This window comes from Miscanthus floridulus, chromosome 14, assembly GCF_019320115.1.
Source record: "Miscanthus floridulus cultivar M001 chromosome 14, ASM1932011v1, whole genome shotgun sequence".
NCBI classification, from domain to species: domain Eukaryota; kingdom Viridiplantae; phylum Streptophyta; class Magnoliopsida; order Poales; family Poaceae; genus Miscanthus; species Miscanthus floridulus.
The window spans coordinates 43840795-43861993 of NC_089593.1; positions in this window are offsets into that span (position 1 = coordinate 43840795).

The window sequence follows — 21199 nt, forward strand, 5'->3', positions numbered from 1 at the left end:
CAGTAATCACTTCGACGAGTAGTTCGTTGGCAAGTCTCATGAGTTAATCTTTTGCAGTCATACTGGTAATGTATTTTAATTCGCTCCCTTCGGGATGCGTAACGTTATGGTAAAGTTGAAAACTTGCGATGTTGGAATGCACTGCGTATGGCGCTAGTAATCTACTTGATGATGTGGTGATTGGAGAATGAATTAGTGCCTCTGTTTATTGTATGAAGTTTTCATTCTCGTCAGTAAATATAGTTTCGCACGATTATGTTGTTCCTCTCCAATGTGCTGACATCATCAATAATTACTGGTTGCGCATTGTGCAGATGCCTCATACTCGTTCCACCGGTGCGAGTGATGATGATGATCTTCCGCCACCACCACCCACACCCATAGAACTTATAGCAATGCTTGCGGAAGGATAGCGCACTATGGCCAAGGCCCTCCGTACGATTGCGAATCGTGATGGCCGTGGTCCACGACAAGGACCGGATCCAAATCAATACAGTGATTTCAAGGATTTCCTTGACACGAAGCCCCCAATCTTTAAGGAGGCTGAGGAGCCTCTACAAGCTGATGAGTGGTTGAATACTCTCGAGCAGAAGTTTTGTCTGCTCCGCTTGACTGAGGTGCTAAAAACTGAGTACGCATCGCACCAACTTCATGGGCCTGCTGGCATTTGGTGGAGTCATCATTGGTCCACTATGCCTGCTAATGCCCAAATCACTTGGGATCAGTTCAAGTCTGCTTTCAGGGGAAATTACATTCCTCCTGGTCTTATGGCAATCAAACATACAGAGTTCATGAAGCTGACTCAGGGAAGCAAGAGCCTGAACGAATACCTGCAAGCTTTCAACAACCTTGCAAGGTATGCTACCGAGTTTGTGGACACAAATGCCAAGAAGATTGCAAGTTTCAAGCGGGGACTTAGCCCCAAACTGATGAAGACCATGGGCAATTGCAAGTGCGCTCATTTTAATGAGTTTGTGAGTGATGCTTTATCGCAAGAGAACAACAATGCTGTATATGCGGCTTCGAAAAGTCATAAGAGGGCCTATGAGGCGGGTGCCTCACAATCTAAGGCTCCCATTGCACAAAGGACTCCATTCTGTCCTCCAGCGTTAGCCGCCAAGTTTCGCCCACCGCAGAAAAAGAATCCCGCCAAGACTGGGTTTCGCAAGGCATTTACAGTTGCTCTTCCCAAGGGCACTACCAGTTAGGGCAGTTCCAGGGCTCCACCAAGCAACATGCCATGCTGGAACTGCAACAAGACAGGCCACTGGGCAAGGGAATGCCCTTACCCTAAGAAGAATAATTACCAGGGTGGCCGTCAAGGACAAGTGAACCACACTAATATTACTGAGATCCCTTTAGGTGAGGTAGTGACTGCTGGTAAGTTTCTGATTGACCAACACCCTGCGTTGTACTATTTGATTCAGGTGCTTCGCATTCCTTCATTAGTCCATCATTTGCATCCAAGTTTATGCAGAAAACATATACTGTTGAGGGTGAGGGCTATTGTATTAGGGCTGCCAGTGGTATTATCCCAACCAAGCTGGTAGTTGGGGATGTACAATTTGTGATAGAGGGGCAAAGTTATCAGGTTGATTTGGTAGTTTTACCGGGGCTAGGTATCGATGTGATATTGGGAATGAACTGGATGAGCCATCATGGAGTGCTATCGATACATCGACTAGGGTAGTTATGCTCAGAGATCCTGGTAATCAGGAGGGTTTTCTTGTACAGTTACCCCGAGACATCAATCTTTCTTGCACAACCAATGCGGTGCAAGCAAAGTCTCTGGCAGATATCCCTGTCGTGTGTGACTTTCCGGATGTTTTCCCCGATGATTTGCCTAGATTGCCCCCAGATCGAGAAGTAGAATTCAAGATAGAGTTGCTTCCTGGTACAGCTCCCATCTCTAGAAGGCCATATAGAATGCCTCCCAATGAACTAGCTGAACTTAAGACCCAGTTGAATGAACTGCTAAAGAAAGGCCTTATCCGCCCTAGTTCATCTCCGTGGGGGTGCCTAGCCATCTTTGTGAAGAAGAAGGATCAGTCTCTATGCATGTGTGTAGATTATAGACCCTTGAATGCAGTTACAATCAAGAATAAGTACCCTCTGCCACGCATAGATATATTGTTTGATCAGTTATCTAAAGCAAAAGTCTTTTCCAAGATTGATTTGAGATCTGGGTATCATCAAATCAAAATTCGGCCTAAGGATGTCCCAAAAACTGCATTCTCTACAAGATATGGTCTATATGAGTACCTAGTTATGTCTTTTGGATTGACTAATGCCCCCGCACATTTTATGTATCTGATGAATTCAGTGTTTATGCCCGAGTTGGACAAATTTGTGGTGGTATTTATAGATGACATCCTGGTCTATTCTGAGAATGAAGAAGATCATGTTGAACATTTGCGAGTGGTTCTTACTAGATTGCGAGAACACCATCTGTATGCAAAGTTCATCAAATGTGAATTTTGGCTTCATGAGGTACCTTTTCTTGGACACGTGTTGTCCGATGGTGGAATTATGGTTGATCCCACCAAGGTGCAAGAAGTATTGAACTGGAAGGCTCCCATCTCGGTGCACGAGGTTCGGAGTTTTCTGGGGTTGGCTGGCTATTATCGTCGCTTCATCCTGGATTTCTCTAAAATAGCCAAGCCTATGACTCGATTGCTGCAAAAAGACATGAAGTTTGTCTGGACTCCTGAGTGTGATGCGGCTTTCCATACCCTGCGAACTCTTCTAACATCGGCTCCGGTTTTGGCGCAACCGGATATCGAGAAACCTTTTGATGTGTTCTGTGATGCATCAGGTATTGGGTTAGGAGGTGTTCTTATGCAAGAGGGTAGAGGCATCGCTTATACCTCTCGCCAACTTCGGAAGCATGAAGTGAATTATCCAATGCATGACTTGGAACTCGCTGTAGTTGTTCATGCTTTGAAGGCCTGGAGACATTATCTACTTGGCAATGTGTGCAACATCTACACTGATCATAAAAGTCTCAAGTACATCTTCACTCAACCAGAGTTAAATATGCATCAGAGAAGATGGCTCGAGTTGATCAAAGATTATAACCTTCAAGTGCACTATCACCTGGGCAAGGCAAATGTCGTCGCGGATGCCTTAAGCAGAAAGTCTCATTGCCACTCGTTGATTGAGAGTGATGTCCATTTGTCAAAGCTCCTTCATCCTGCAGTCCTGCACAACATCACTGTCAGTTGTACTCTACAGAGTCGAATTATCGAGCTACAAAAGACAGATGCAGGTGTGTTTCACATCAAGCGCAAGATGAAAGAGCAAGAAACCAAACATTTTCGAGTAGATGAGGAAGGCGTGTTATGGTTCAAGGATAGGTTGGTAGTTCCAAAGGATAGAGAGCTTAGAAATCAAATCATATCCGAAGCTCATTCCTCTAAACTATCTATTCATCCTGGTAGTAGTAAAATGTATCATGATTTAAAGCCTCGATTTTGGTGGACCAAAATGAAGAAAGAGATAGCCGCTTATGTGGCTAGGTGTGACACTTGTTGTCGGGTCAAGGCTGTGCACATGAAAGCTGGATTACTTCAGCCACTCTCTATTCCAGGTTGGAAATGGGAAGAGATAAGTATGGATTTTATAGTTGGACTCCCTACCACACAGAGGAATTTTAACTCAATTTGGGTAATTGTGGACCGACTGACCAAGTTGGCACACTTCATTCCTGTCCGCATAGACTTTCATCCAACCGACAACGCGGAGTTGTACTTCAACCAGATAGTCCGACTTCATGGGATCCCTCGTACTATTGTCTCAGATAGAGGACCACAGTTCACTGCTCGCTTTTGGGAGCACTTACACAGATTATTAGGGACTAAGCTCGTAAGAAGTTCTGCCTATTATCCGCAAACCAATGGGCAAACTGAACGAGTGAATCAAATCTTAGAAGATATGTTGAGAGCGTGTGTCATCTCGGCTAAGGGCTCATGGGAAAAATGGTTACCCCTAGCTGAATTCTCGTACAATAATAGTTATCAAGAAAGCATAAAGATGGCACCGTTTGAAGCTTTGTATGGCCAAAAGTGTAGAACCCCGTTGAACTGGGTTGAAGCCGGTGAAAGGAGATATTATGGAATTGATTTCATTCAAGAAGCTGAAGAACAAGTCCGTACTATCCAAACCCACATGGCCGCAGCTCAAGCTAGGCAGAAAAGTTATGCTGATCGACGTAGGAAACCTATTGAGTTCGAAGTTGGAGACTTCGTTTATCTAAAAGTCTCACCTATGAAGAGTGTCCAACGCTTTGGTGTGAAGCGAAAGCTTGCGCCGAGATATGTTGGTCTGTTTGAAATCATTGGACAAAGTGGTAAAGTGGCGTACAAGATTCAATTACCTCCTGAGATGAGCGCTATCTTCAATGTCTTTCATGTATCCCAATTGAAGAAATGTCTTCGCGTCCCTGAAGAGAGAGTTCCATTGGGGGATATCGAGTTAAAATCAGATTTGACCTTTGAAGAAAAGCCGGTTCGAGTGATTGACACTCGTGAGCGAGTGACTCGGAGTCGGGTGGTCAAGTTCTACAAAGTCATGTGGAGCAATCAGGGTAGTGAACGCGATGCAACGTGGGAAAGGGAAGATTATTTGAGGGATGGTTATAAGGAATTCTATCAACAATGGTACGCTTTTCAAATCTCGGGACAAGATTTTTATAAGGGGGGAGGGCTGTAACACCCCTGGTGTTTAGCTTCCACATTTGCACTACATTTCATGAACATGAGCATCATGCATCCCTTCGTGAACTTATAGCACATGAAACATAATTTCGAAACATTGCAACATGTTGTATATTTCATGTGTGTTGTTCTTTTATGAAATGTAAAGTGTGCAACACTTAAGTGCAACATGTGCCACTCACTTAGTGAAACAAGGTTAGTTAATACTATGCAACGAGATCATGAAACGTGTGAAACATGACTATGAAACATTTGTAACATTCTTGTGTTTTTCATTGTTTCAGTACATACCTTGATTGATTCTTGTGTGACCAATGCATGGTGTGGCTAGAAATGCTTGTAAGTAACTTAGTTACACATAAAATGTCTTTTGGAACATTGTTCATGTTGGTCACTTTGACTAATTAGGTTTCCAAAGTCATGGTTGACCAAATTTGACCCCTGAACCCTTTTGTTTGACTATTTAAAAAGTGTGGTTTAGGATGTTTGCATGTTGGAGCAACCTAAAGCAAAGATGTAGAGAATTATGTAAGGAACAAAAGTTATTTTATGGCCATCTCATGAAAATGTGCACAACATGTTCAATTTGGACCCACAAGCCAGAAATCAGGGCTGATTCTTCACTTAAGAATTTTTCTAAGTATTGATTGCAATTACAGTTTGAAGGAGCTGACTTTGGCTCGATTTTACTCTGTATCCGTTGGGAATTAGTCCTTGGCACTTAAATAGAAATTGAAGATGGAAGTACGAGCTACAACTTTCATGTTCATTATTTCCTCTAAAATGTCACGGTTTAGGAGTTAATCGGTGTCAATGTTCGCCTGTCAGTCGGACTGGATGAACTCTGAATCGCGTTTTCAGAAAACCTTCAGTGATCATGGCCGACCGGTTCAGAAAGGCGACGACGCGTGTGTGTCGTGTGTCGCCGCTCGCCTGAGCACGCTGGCCATGCGCCATCGACGCCCTAGCACGGCCAGCCGCGTCTTGAGCACCCCACGCGCCTGCCCGATGCACTCAACCGCTCCAGTTCGCCTTTCTTCGCCTCCACCGTGCGTTGCGCCAAGCAAGCAACCATCCGCCATTGCCAGCCGCACCTTCGCCTTCGCCTAGCTTCCACGCCATTGCAAAAACGCGTTGCCCCGTTCACCTAGAGCTTCGCCATGATTCCCTTTACCATCTCCACCTCACCGTCGAGTCGATCGTGCCTCGGTAAGGGCGTATTCGCCGTTTTCCCCCACCGCAGCCATGGCAGGACCTCGCTAGTGTTGTCACTCCACATAGACAACCACCACCATGACCCTCCCATCCCCTCCTCTGCCTTACGCTAGATCCTAGGAGCACTGCTGATGCTCGTAGCGCCTTCCGTTCTGGACGTAGCGCCGTAGCCTCGCCGGAGCCGGCCGTGCCGTGGCTGAGCGCCGCCGTGGCCATCACCACCCCCGCTAGCAGCGTTAGTAGCTGCAATAGAAGGTTCCCCTAGGTCCGCTTAGGTGAGGCGAACATGTTGGCACCTTTGCCTTAGCCGGAGAAGCCACCGGCGGCGAACTGCGCCACCGGCCGTTCCTTCTCCCCTGCCCTGTCTCGCTGACGCGTGGGTCCCTCTTGTCAGCGCCGCGGCTGAAGCGGGAGCCCAGCGTGGGCCGCGCCGTTGTCTGGGCCGTGCCAGCGCGTGTTCTTGGGCCGCCATTTCCTCGGGCCGGCCCAACATCAGTGAAATGGTTTCCTTAATTGTTTTGTTTAACTGTTTTTCACAGTTTGGTGTATAGATTCAAAAATATGTAACTCAAGTTTGGTAGATCCAAAGGATATGGTTCCAATTTTGTGAAGTTCCTAGTCATGTCTAGTATTTAACAAAAATATTATATGAGCACATGTTTTAGAAATTTTTGATGAATTAAATAGGACTTTGAAATGTGTTTTTGGATACATGCAAACTTGTTTGAATTTTATCTTGAGTTTCTGTGATCCAAAAATTGTGAAATTTTGTGGGTAAGCTAGTACTGCTTAGTAGAAGCTCTGGTTAAAATTTGAGAGACATTGCATGTGTAGTTTTTGAGTTATAGATTTTTCCTTTTTCATTGGTAGATACTTGTGGGAATTTTTGTAAATTATCTATGAATCCTATGGCCATGAAACTTGGTAGGTAGTATCTTGGTACCTTATAGATGCTAGGAAAAATATGAAATCTGTTGCTTGACACTTTTCACTAAGGTTTCCTAATTATGCCATTTTAAGTCATTTTGCCTTACCATTTTTGTGTAGGTTGTTATACTTACTCAAATGGTGTGAAATTTTTATGGTAGTCTACTTAGAGCATGTAGTGTCTACTGTAATTTTTGTAGAATTAATGGTGTAGTTTTTATATATGTTTACTATTTCCACTAATTAATTAAATAAATTAAGAAAGGTATTAAAAGAAATGTTTTGGGGATGAACACCCTACTTTCTGGTGTGCTTGTGATATGTGTGATATGTCAGTAAAGTTGGTTTTGTCCAATTAAGTGTTTATATCATAAGTTAATAATTATTTGTTGCATCATGTCCCTCTGGACAGATCTGGGGACCTTGGAAAGTTCCCCATGATAATTTGGTTTTATGTGATTGTGATGAATACAAAAGCTGTAGATAACTTATGTATCTAGCTCCTGTCAAAATTTGAGGGCATTTGGCTCAGTGGTTTAGAAACTACAGCTGTTTAAAGTTAGGTTCCAGTCTTTGCTTGTTCTCTGCCTTGTGAGGACAGAGTTCTATTGATTTATGAGTTCGACCTGGTAAAGGTTAGAATCATGCTTTGAGGTCTGAAAATGTTTTGTAGACAATTTTATAAGCTTTCCAGGTTGTCTTGTTGCATATCAATTGGATTTATAAATCTCCAGTTATGGCTAGTTTACTATACCGATATATAGTCTCCATTTGGTTGTAATACAAATGCTTGAGTGTATGCTTGTGCAATGTTCTCATTGATTGTTTTAGGGTTAGCCTAACTTGAGAATATGCTTAGGTGCAGGTGCTAGGTCATTAACGGAAGATGAGCAATTATACCTTAGGTTATATAAACGTGGTAAGTGAAAGTGATTTGAATAGGGCTTAAGTTGGAATATGGAAACTACAGCAGACATGTGCATTCCCCGAGCATCCCTGACATTCGTTCATGTGCATCCATGATATTTATCTTGCGCATTCATGCAATAGGTGTGCCAGAGGGAGTGACGTTGCTGGAGTTCGAGGGAGCCAACCAGGAGGGGGAACCCGAGGTGCAGGAAGCCGACGAAGCAGTCGCCGCGGAGGAATTGCCTGAGTGCCCTGACCACCAGCCTTCCTTGTTCCTGAAAGGCAAGCCCCGGAGCATATTAAGCCTCCTATGTTTTCACAAATACATTGAGTATCTTTTATTGTTGATGATGCATTAAGTATAGGAATTGGTTGAAACCAATTGCTGCATTATATATCCTTCCTTGTCCAGATATCGCACTGGAATCCTATTTAAGTTCAGGATTCCAGTGCGATATCTGGACAAGGAAGGATTCCAGTCCAGATATTGCTGCATTATATATGCTTAGCCATGCTTAGTGCGGTAGAAGTCAGGTGATTTCCTGTCACCTGCGAGCTTTAGGATGAGGTGGATCACGGTTGGCTATATTTGCTATCGTGGAAAAGAACCATGTGAATAATGAATTAAGACCGGGCGGGGTCTTGTGTAGGTTTGAACATAGTGACTCCGTCTGAGTCGTTTAAGGACCGATACGTTGTACGTCCTCATGTCATGTTGAATGTAGCCTAACACTTAGCTGGCCGGATAAGTCGTTCTGACCGCGAAGCCTAGTAGCTCGATTCAGGCCGGGAACGCGAGCAGTGGCGGCACTCTGGAGGTAGTAAGGATGCGCGGAGAGCCATTGGCATAAGTCCAAGGTGGGTTAGAGTCCTGAACAACCTTGGCAGAGTGGTTCTCTAAGAATGCCGATCTGTTCGGACCCGCGACTCCTGAATTGTACCAAAGGTGACTTGTTGTGACCCTGACGGGGGAAGCAGGGTTTGTGTTTAGGAATACCCCTCCAGCTGGATAGGAATCGATTCGAATTGCCGTCTCTCCCGGATAGTGAGAACTTGACTGAGCAGCGGCAACGTAGATTCAATTAACTTAACAATATGGTTAAATGGATGATGATAAGGTTGCCACAATGAATACCTGATATGGTTATTAATGTTTGCACCCTAATAAAATGATTGCTTAGTACAGGTGCTAATATAGATGACAGGTTAATGGCTAAAAAGTTACTGCTAGTTCAGGTTAAGAGTTGATCATTATTACTTATGCTTTTCTGCAAAAAGAAAGTGTCAGCCAGCTCCACTACATTAAGCTATGCATAATCATTGGTGTCATTTGTTTGGTTTTTGACGGGTAAGTCTAGCTGAGTACATTCCTATACTCAGGGTTTATTCCCTCTTGTTGTAGATGACCTCCTATATCAGGGATTCTGCAAATATTGTCTCCACCCGGCGGGTGATGAGGACTAGATCATGGGCATGATCTCCTTTCTCTTATCTGAATGCTTTTGCAGTCCGTGATCAGCAAACCAGTATGTGTATTTGAACTCGGTGTGTGAGTTAAACTATTTGCTTCCGCATGTTTACAAGACTTGTTTTGTAATAACAATGACTCTGTGATGATGTAACCTATTTGCGAACATATGCGAAATGTTGTAACGTACGATATGTTATGTTGAATTACTGTGATCTTGGTTGCATGCAAGTTGGTTTGAAATCCTTTGAGATTTCGGTTGACTACCGGGTTTATATGGGCTCAAGTTCGAGAATTTGATCGTTTCGGCGATTGTTTTTGTACTTGTGCTCTTATAAATTGGTCGGTTCGGTGACAACCATGACAGCAAAATTAAGCATGACACTACCCATCCAAATCGGGTTTCAAGGATGATATAACAAGTTCTAGTAAACCCTAACATGGGATTCAAATTATGACTCTACATGCAACTAATGGTCTAACAACTCAAACTCAAAATAAAACAAATATAGATGCAAGATGGTCGAGGACACTTGCCTTCAAAAACTGTTCAGACAATTAGCCTTTACTTTTGGTTCAACCTTGATCAACTTCGTCTTCTTTGAGAGATAGTAACCATAGGAACAAGAATCTCAAAGTTACCTAAGAACAGTACACTAATCATTACAAAAACCTCCTATAAAGTTTACTAACGCGTAGGGCTTGTTGCTACGATCGCGTGATCGCAAAAACCACTGAAAACGAAGCTACGGTTGAAAAGTTATGAGCTTTCAAAGTTTGGGGGCATTTTGGTAAATAAAAGGATTTGTTTCTAAATTATTTGGATCACAAAATTATTTATAAAGTTGAAATTCATTTTGCCCAAAATGCCATTTTTAGAATTATTTTATCAAGTAAAACACATAAATGATATCATAAATGGAATTATATCATCATTAGTCATTTTATCATTTTATTAAAAAACGAAACAAAACTATTTTATATATATTTTTATGAACCAAAATAGATTAATGACATTATTAATTATTAATTGAAATAATAACATCATGAACCTTTTATGGAAGTAAATAAACCATTTTAAACATCATTTTATGGAAATTCATTTCTGTTTTCGATTGAAACGTAATTAACTATATATATTAGGGGGTAGAAAGGAAGTTTGCCGAGACATAGAGAATACTGAATTAATTTTGATCAAGGACAGGGGCTAGATCATGAAAACCAAATAACTGGAGTTTTGACCTACAGACATGGTGCTTGACTGATGATGTGGTGCTCCATGATTGGATGAAGAGGGAGGTGACATGGCGGGGCATTGACCCTGTTGACCGTGGGTCAACAGTTGATCCTAGCCATCAATCTATGATCCAATAGCATTGGGAGCATCTCCTTCCTCGGGCTATAGCATAGAACGGAAATGGTGCTCCTAACGGTGGCGCGGCTCATCGACACTTCGCCGGGGTCAAGCTGCGGTGGCCATGGGGCATCGGTCAATCAGGAAAGAGGAAGATAGGTCCACGGTGAATTCACTAACATGGGTCTTGATGGCAGGGGAGAAGTCAGTGGCGGCTAGCGGCGGTAGGAGCAGAGCTCTGCTCGGTGAGGGCTTTCCCCAAGCATGGAGGTGATGCTATGGTGAGCGCATGACAACAAGAAATGGTGGGGCAAATTTTCCGTGCCACTGCGAACCCAACAGAGGAGAAATTAGGGCTTGAGGTGGCTTATGCGGGGAGATCGGTGAGCTCAAGTTGGCTTGGCAATGGCGACGGTGGTGGAATTGGGCGCTGGAGAGAGTAACAGGGTTCGAGGATGGGTGGAGAAGTGGAGGCGTGCGGCTATGGGGTTCTAGCTCCTTTTATAGAGCAAAGAGATAGAGAGGTGGGCGGTGGTGGGGAGCTCAAGCGCGTGCCCATGGCAGCTGCAACTCGGCACGTGCAAGACGGAGTCACGGCGGCTGCGGCTAGTGACTAGAGATGCGGAGGAGGCGAGAGGTGGGCTTGGTCCTCGTAGCTGTGCTTGGTCAGCGTGAGGAGGGGGCTTGGTCCTCACAGCCATGCTCTGTTGCTCAGTCATGGAAGATCAAAGCAGAGAGGAGTGGTGGGAGGTAGGGGATGATGGGGTGGGTCACTGACATGTGGGCCCACGTGGTCAGCGGCTCAGGGCACGGTGCTAGTAGGCGGGGTCAGCTGGCAGTGAGAGAGCGAGAGAGAGGGGAGAGGCCTGCGCTTCTGGGCTGCCTGGCGCTCGTGGCTAATGGGCCATTGGCCCAGGAGGAGGGGGGACAACAAGGGAGCTAGGCCGGCCAAATTTCGGTCCAGAGAGGAAGGAGAGTTTTAGAAGCTTTTCCTTTTTTTACAATTATTTAAAGCTCAAATCAAATCTTTTTCAAACCAACCAATTTTGAAACTTCTTTTGAATATTTGTAAAATGAATATTTACACCAAATTTTAAAATAAAGTTTTGAACTTGTTTTCAAATAAAATTATATACTTTATTTATTTTACAAACAAAGCAAAAATTGAGTCGAACCTAAATCGAATTTAATAAGTTGTTTTCACTCAATAAAAATTGATGCAAAAGCATGAATGCAACAAACAAATCAATTTAATTACAAATGTTTTTTTTTAGAAAATCACATTTTTCATTTATTTCAATTATCAACATATCTAAATCTTGGGAAATTATTAGAAAAATCATAAAATCATTTATTTTATTTAGTGCTTTCTATTCACAACCCAAAATAGAAATTTTGGGGTGTGACAGTCGGTGATGTAGGTGCCATCGCACGTGGCTAGTGTTCCTTCCGGCGGTAATGAGGGCCAACGTCTCTGCTACCGTTGTGTTTGTCCCGGCAGTAATGTTGTGTCCATTACCATCGACGTTACCACTGTGCATCATTATTGTTCACAATACATTATAACACAAACAATACACAAATTTCATGGCTTATGCATCGCTAGCAACATATATAGACAGAGACAATGTATTGTATCCAAACATACATCACGACCGAGACACAAATATCCATGCAAAACAACAGCAACAAACATAGTTTTCAAACACTAGCATCCAACAACAATGAATATATAGTTTTCAGAACACTAGCACCTTGATTAGAGAAGGTGATGGACTCCCTTGTGGTTCACGACTTTGTCTATAATGAAACTGGAAAAATCTTCTTGGAACCCAGATATCTCCAAATCGGTCAGCTCCGATGTAGATGACACTTCAGTATGGAACACAAAAAAAGGTGAAACATAGTTAAGAAAAGCTTTGGTACACACTCAAAGTTTGTTGCGAGGTCGTCCAAATTTCTAAAGGGGCCAAAGGGCCAAACCTGTGAGCTAGAGAGAGCATTAATGAGACTGCGCATGTAATGCATGACATAGAACCCATAGAGATCATTGCCCGTTGGCTGCATTGGGATCGAACCGGCCGATACTACTCAAAACCCAGTTCTACCAAGCTCACAATGTTTCTTGGATCTTGACTTGAACTTCTCGTAGGCCCTGTGCGACAAGTTCCTAACAGCGACATAAGATGATCAAAGCTATGGAACAAATAATCTTATCATTGCTAATGTAGTACTAGCTTGTATTACTTGTTTAGCACCTCAATGAAGGGATGGATGTTCTGTAGTTGGCTCCCTCAAGAGTCATAAACATTGACAGTGGTCCTCTCTATGCTGATGTCAATAAGGACATGATGGTCGCCACTGCATTCACAACACCACCGCTAGTTCAAATTAGGTTCAACCCTCAAATATGTAATGGAGTAGAAAATTAGGCCTTTACAACACTTACATGTAGTTGTAAGATAGAAGTATGCTATGGGATTTGTTGAGATGGAAGCTCTTTGCCAATTCATTGATGGTGCTGGTGTACTTTAGTGTCCTGTGATTGCATACCACTAGGTTCAAGAAGCCTATCTAAATCTGTTACGTACAGCAGAAGTCTGCCTCCTTCCTACAAAACAATGTGTAGTTGTTAGAAACTCAACTCGGAGCTATAAAATGCATGGTGTACTAACAAGACTTACATGGTCCACAACTCATGATATGAATGTCTAGGGCCAACTTTTGGTAAAATTGAGACAATGCCTTGAACTGAATCCACAATGAGTCATCTTTTCCCCTGTACAACTGTTTATCCAAAATTCTTACCCCAAACTAAACACTAAGTTGACCTTTGTACCAATTACACACCTCCTGCCCCCTCAGTCCTAATTTTAGGAATTCTCCAGGAGCCACCAGATCACCCCTAGCCTAAAACTGCCATATAGGTGACACCTCCTCTCTATCCCGCCAAAGCTCAGCATCTGGAAGTTCTTCCTCCATCGTTGTGTTTCCTTGCAAGTTCTGAGATGGTTGAGTTGTAGTCCTAGTAGATGGACCGATCTTGCGAGTGTTGGGTCATAACGGTTCCTCTGTGGATGTGTTTTCTTGCAAGTTCTAAGATGGTTGAGTTGTAGTCCTAGTAGATGGACCAGTCTTGAGAGTCTTGGGTCATAGCGGTGTTGAAATACTTAGTTCCCTCTATTGGTGTGAGTCTTCTAAGTCTTCATCATCCATATCATCGTCGAATTTAGAATCTGAGCTAAAGGATATGTAGCGGTTGTGCCAAAAAACTTGGCAACCCAAGTTCTCCCTCGGTGTCTTCCTATCCTCATCCTCTAGGTGATCCAACTCAACTACATGGTAGCTAGTCTTAGTTACTGCATCAATGGTCACCTTGGAGTATCCTATAGGCAACATATGGTTCTATAGCACATCCCCTGCTTTGCCACAAGGATAGGCAAGACCTTGCACCACCTTGGCCTTATAGAACTTCCCCTACATGTATAGGTTGCAAGGTATTGGATCTGTGATCTTATCAATGGGGAACATGAGACATGCATCGTCGAGAGGAAGCGGTGTGCTTCCACAGCTACTCCGTACCTAGTCTAGGCTGATGACCCCGACCACAGCATCCTCATCTAGTGCCAAAGGATGGTTCTTCATTCTCTCCTCAAGCTCTTGAAGAAAATGTTGATTGTTTTCTTTCATTTCTTGTCGAATAACCTCCATTAGACATTGCATCTCTAATTCTTTTTGGGCATTCCTCCTCATACAACTTCTATACATGGAGATGTCATCTAGGAAGAAAAGCTCCCATGGAATAAGTCTAAACCCTCATGTACGACCATGATGCTCTTTATTTCCCAGTGCCCAGGTCAGCTGATCATTCTCCTATTAGGCTTGAAAGTACCATTAGCAACTTCCTCATGGACTGCCTTCACCCTTTGTGCCAGTTCCTCAGTTGTAGCATCCCGATAACTTAGGGAGCCATCTGGGTTGAAGGTAACCCCCTCCCAAAAGGAACATTACACAGCAAGGATCCTAGTCATATGTATAGATCGTAACACCGCTCTAGGTTAGCTCATCCTCCTCCCGTTCTGAATCTCGGATTTTCCTCGCATAGCCACGCGAGCCGGTGCAATGCGGCTTCCTATTTTTGCAAGAGTTGATCATATTTGCTTCACTTTGTTCCTTCACCTCATCTAATTCCTTCCAACTCACAAAATCACTCCAATACTCTTGTTGATGTGGGTATTTATGCCATTCTGGCTCGATGCCCTTCTTTACATAGTTTTTGTTCAGGTAGTACCTAAAATACTTGAATGAGTTGCCCATGATAAAGAATGCTCTCTCCTTTATAACCTCTTCATCAAATCCAGTAGGAAACTCAAATAGGTCCTTTAGCTTCTGCTAGCAAAGTTCCATCAGATTGGATGGAACCATCCATTTGCTATCCTTTTTATGCCAGTACTTGTACTTGATGGGTATGTTGTCCTTCACTAACACCCCGATGGCTATCTTGTATGGCCCTATGACACCAACTGGCTCAATGGGTTCTTTGGCCGGATCCACCAAGGTGATCACATGTTTAGCGCTGCTAGGCAAGGTGGGCAACTTGCTCGGCCCTCGCTTCTCTTGGCACCTAGCTCTCCTATCTGCTATGGTTGTTGTGTTACTCTTGGTGGGAGGTGCCTCCTGCACATATATATATATATATCAAATACTCCGCCTATAAGATTGTTGTATATATATCAGAGTTGTCTTAGGTATGAAAATACAAAGATGGATTACCCTACCATTTCCTTAGAGGTCAAGGAATGAGGAAGGGGAAGACAGTTCACCACCCTTAGGCCCTGCTACTACATTCAGAGGCTGACTCCCCAAATTAGTCCAACTAGTCCGTCGTCAATTGGCAATCATTTTGTCGCATCAATCGTCCAACAGATGCCATCCTTTTAAAAGTCCTAATAAAACACAATTTCATCAATCCATTCAATTCAAAACTTAGCAAAAAATGACTTGATGCTACCTAGCAAGGTACCACCAACAATGTTCAAATATGGGTACACATAACTAAAATAAGAACTTAATAGGTGACGACGAACCTTGCGATGAAGATGCTCTACAAGTCATTTTTCACCTACACAAATAAAGCAGCCTTGTTCAACACCAGATGCCCAAGCTCCAGATGAGTACTACCTCCGTCTAGAAAAGAATGCAATCATGGGGTCCACACTAGTCAATATAGCTCAAGTTTGACCAAGTTTATAGTAAATAGTATTAGCATTTATGTGTCAAAATAAATTTATTATGAAAATATATTGTATAACTAATCTAATGGTACTTATTTTATATCATCATTATTTGTACATTTTTATATAAATTTAGTCAAAGTTCAAATGACTTGACTTCTCAAAAAGTGAGAATTACATCCTTTTGTGGACGGAGGGACTACATATAAATGGTAAAGCTATGACGGATCTACCCATATGATAGTTCTACTTGCAAATCGAGTTCTACAATATGTTATCTTTAACTTCTAGTCCTAAATAAATGGAATGCAAACATAATGAGGAAAAGATACAAGAATCTACCCCTAGCCTGCTGATTTCACTTAATCAACATACAAGAGTAATTGATGGCTCATGTTTCACCACTATTTTGTAGCTAGCCCAGGCCAATCCAAAGTTTATTTACCTCAAATCTATAGGAAACGACAGCTGGAGAGGTGGGATTCGACGGCCAAGAAAACGGATAGCAAGCTCGACTGCCGCTGACAAACGGTGGAGTAGGGGGAAGCCGGGGGGGTGGGCCAACGGTGAACAGTAGAGTAGGCGGGGCAAGCCGGTGGTCAGGACACCAATGAATGGTGGAGTGGGGGGAAGCCGGTGGGTGGGTTGCCGGCCAACGGTAGCGACGGGCAGGGCGACGGTGACTCAGCGAGCAGCGAGCGGCTCTAGGGGGTGGGAATGGAAAATTTGGGGATTTTTTTTGCCGCGGGCACTTATATACCAGGTTCATTTTACACCAATGGTGCAATGCTAGGACGCCGGTGCTCATCAACATCACCGCCGGTCCCAACGTCCATTGAGAATAAACAAATGGAAGAGGACACTCCGCTAGATGTGTGATACTATACCTAGAGTGATGTTTTCCACTCAGCGAGGGAACCACTATATCATGCGCTGAGACGTTGATAGCCAAGTTTTTAGGCACTTTAGAAACTCTAATTTTAGTTGCCAAATTAACCTAATTGGTTGATACCCAAAATTGACATTACCTAATATATATATTAGTTTGTTGCCAAAATTTGTAGTTCTAATGTATGAACCGCCCCAAATTACATTGAGAGCAGTACGTGCCATCCCACTGCTCCAACTCATTTTTCATACTTACTTCTACTTCTATTCTACTGATAATCTACTTCTCCATGACTTCACAATACAAAATCAGTGCCATCCCACCGATCAAAGTCATTTTTCATACTAACTTATATTCTACTTCTACTACATGACTTCACAATATAAGATTAGTGCCATCCCGCATGACGATTTTGGCATGGCGCAGGTCGGAGATCTAGATGGGGGCAACCTAGGTTTTCCTTTCTTTGGACAGCAGGCGGCAGTGGATGCCCTGAGTGTCGAGACCGGAAGACCGACGTTAGGTTTGGGATATTTAACTATTTGCCATCCTTTATGTGGCCGAACCTACCAATTTATAAGAGCACAAGTACAATGGTAACCACCACAGCGATCGCACTGTCATACTTGAGCCCATATAAACTTGGTAGTCCATCGAGTATCATGAAGGATCTTGAATAATCCAATCACACAACCAAGATCGTACATAATTTGACATACAAGCCACATATTACATAAGTTCACCATAGTTCAACATACATCGGAGTACGAAAAGAGTTATTATAGTACCAAGTCCAAATACAGTAGCGGAAGCAAATATAGTTTTAAAACTAACATTACACACCCTTGTTCAAATACATGCCAGTCCATGATCCATTCCAACAGAAACATGGGAGATCATATAACTTAGAAGAGCCTTGCCCATGGCCTTACTCCTTGTCCATGGTGGCAGAGAAGCAATTCTTACAATACCCATGATATACCGTGCCATCTGCAACAAGTGGGAAATAAACCATGAGTACGAGAAGGTACTCAACTAGACTTACCCATCATAAACCAAAATAAAGTGACTCCAAGGATTATGCAAGGTTTTATAAGTGGAGCAGGCTTGACAAAATTTTGCATAAAAAGCCACTAATTGAACTATACATTTTATAATTCGATTCCAAGTTAATTATAGCTATTCATTTCTAGATTAGCATCTAACCTATGCCACAAAGTGATGTATGATTAGGTAGACAAACAATAATAACCATAGCCGGTGTAACATTCCCATGTTCATCATAACCATCAAATTCCATAGTTCAATTACTACGATGCTGGAGCTAGTCGAGTTTCTCACTTTTCAGGAGAGACAGCGATTCAAATCGGTTGCAACCAGCTAGACAGTTATTCCTAACACAAAGCCAAACATACCTGCGCCAAGGTAGTCTTAGGTCACCTTTGGTATAACTCAGGTATGACGCACCCTAAGGAACACTAGCATATGCTAGGTCGATCAAGACTTGAACCTACCCTTGGCCTCACACCGGCTCCCCGCATATCCTTACTACCTCCAGTGTGCACACTTTCACTTAACGGGTCCTGACCTGAGTTGAGCTACTCGGCTTCACGGTCGGAACGAGTTATTCGGCCAGCTAAGTAAGAGGCATGCGTTCAATCTCGGTAGAAGTGCTGCAATAGTACAGTCCTTAATCGGCACAAACGGAATCATATGAGTCAACAAACACATAGACTTCTGCCAGCCTCCAGTTATCCTATCCCATGGTTCTTTTCCATGATAGCAAATATAGCGAACCGTGCTCTGGTATCCACCTACATCTCGCAGGTGACAGGAAATCACCTGACTTCTATTGGTCTAAGCATGGCTAAGCATATATTTGATCCTGGACCTACACAGGGTTCAAGGTATATTTCTGGACAAGGAAGTTATATGCATCAAGTGTTTCGAATCAACTCTTATAACCTAATGCATCAAACATAAAGAACTCAAGTGATATTTTATAAAACATAGGAGGCTTAGAATGCTCCGGGGCTTGCCTTTTAGAAAAGATGTAGGTCTATGATTAGGGCACTCCGGTAGTTCTTCTAGAGCTAGATCCTCACTTTTAGGAGCTACCTACTGTGGTGCCTCCTGATTCTCCTCCTCTTCGGCCTTGAACTCCAAGAGGGTGATTCCTTTGGGTGATCCTATATGCATGAGCATGAAGTAAGATACCGTTGATGCATAGGCAATGACATCGATGATATGATATGATGAAATGCATAATCATAGATGTTCTTAATAGCAAGGCATTAGAGTGATAACCAGATTAAGTTTCTTTTACTGAGTAGGTACATATCTCTTCTCTAGTACTTAATCAAACACTCACTTAGGTATTTACTGGACTGCAAACAGCAGTCAGTTGTTTTGAAGATAACTGCAGTTTTACACATTCAAATAATATGATCTTAGACTTTATAGAAAGCTTATAAAATTATCTACAACTTTCTTATAATCATCATAAGGTGATTAAATAGTTAGCCTGGTCAAACAATTCAATCTTTCAGATCTGTCCAAAGAATAAGCAACTCTGCTTGCAGACTTCTAGAAGCTATAACTCTCAAACCCTTTATCCTATAACTATGAAATTTTAGGACCATATAGATGAATAAGTTATCTACAACTTTATTATTAACAAGTTTCACAGAAGAGATCACAACTATCATCATGAAATTGTCACCACGACAAAAACTACACATGCAGCCATCTAGTTGAATTATAGAGCAATAATTAACTAGCTGCCTATAACCAAATAATTTTAAGCACACCTACTAATATCAACAGAACATATGCATCACAAGCACCATAGAAAATATTATAGTTAAGCCCAATTAATTTATGTATATCTCTTTATTAATTTCCTTATATAATAGGGTGATTTAAAGGATAATTGTTTCCATTGCATAATAAATACCGAGAAAATTACAATAGCTTACAAATGACCCCAATAGTCTACTGTACAAATTTCATGTCATTTGGATAAGTATAGCAACCTCTACAAAAATGACAAGTTGCATAGGCTTATTTTAGCATAAAATAGTTTAGCCTAGTGAAAAGTGTCAAACAACAGATCTTACTTTCATCCTAGTAGAAGAATACTATGTAAAAATTTTCATCATCAAAAGTTATGTATTTTTAACCCAATTAATTTCACCAGAAACTAGCAATTAATCAAGGTTAAATAGTAAAACCATATTCCAATTATGCCTACTATATGTTTAGTATTTTTCCTAGCTAGAGTATGTCAACACAAGACCAACAAAATTGGAATCATGTTTTTAGCACTTCTATAGCTCAAGTTATGCATTTTACAAGATAGAAACTAATTTAAAAGCACTTTACTAGCTTAATTTAATTCCCCTAGAAAAATACCCCAAATAGTAGGTTTCATATTTTTATCAAATAGTAAACTTCATGGTGACTCCAACAAAATTTGGTTCACTCAATTGGCACATTCCTAGCTCCAGTTATGAATTTTTGAAGTTTGCTACAAAATCTAAAGAAAGAAAGAAAGAAAGAAAGAAAGAAAGAAAAATTCAAAAACCCAAAATACACTACATGCACGTGGTCCAGTGCACCCGCTATGACTGACTACTGGGCCCCATAGTCAATGTGCCCCACATGTCATCGACACAGAAGCAGGGCACGATAGTTGACCGTGGAGAGCTCACCGATGGCGAGGTCACCAGCGACCCCCCAGCGACATGCTCCCCTTGACACCCATGTTGAATGGTACCTATGATTGACTCAGAGGCACGCCGGAGCAAGCTCGACGATGCCATGGCGGCACGGCATTGATGCGTGGCAGCGCACCTGCTGACTCCAGCCATGATAGGCTAGGGTGAGCTCGGCTATGGCTTCATGGTGACCTAGCAGACCTAGCAGGTATGAATTAGGGATAGTAGCGGTGTTAGAAGGGCATGACTGTGCACATGGCAACATGGTGGTGCAAGTGCGGCGATGGTGAAATCATCGTTCTAACGAAATGGCGGTCGGTGATGGGTCTCCGTCAAAGGATAAGTTGTTGGGGTTCACGACGGTGCTGAAATGTGTGCTAGAGGGGGATGATGGGGACTAGTTAGGGATGGCCATGGTGAGCTCATGCTTGTGGCCATGGTGGACGCGCACAGCACGGTCACATGTTCCCGCATGATGGCGGTGATAGCGGTTAAACCGGCATCGGCCTTAGCATCTAGACCCTATGGCGACGATAGACCAAAAGAGAGGAAGGTAGGAGGAGAAGTGGTGATGGCTAGCCACGGATGAGCTTGAGCTTGGCGGTGCACCACGGCCATGGTGGCGATGGTGACCCATAATGTGGCCTCACCTGGGCTCAAATGGTTATAAAGGTGGGTCGGGGAGGTAGAGGAGATGGTGGCGGAGCTGTGGGTGAGAGGGATTGGTCGAAGGTGTGGTAGTGGTGGCGCGCTTGGACGGTGACGATGT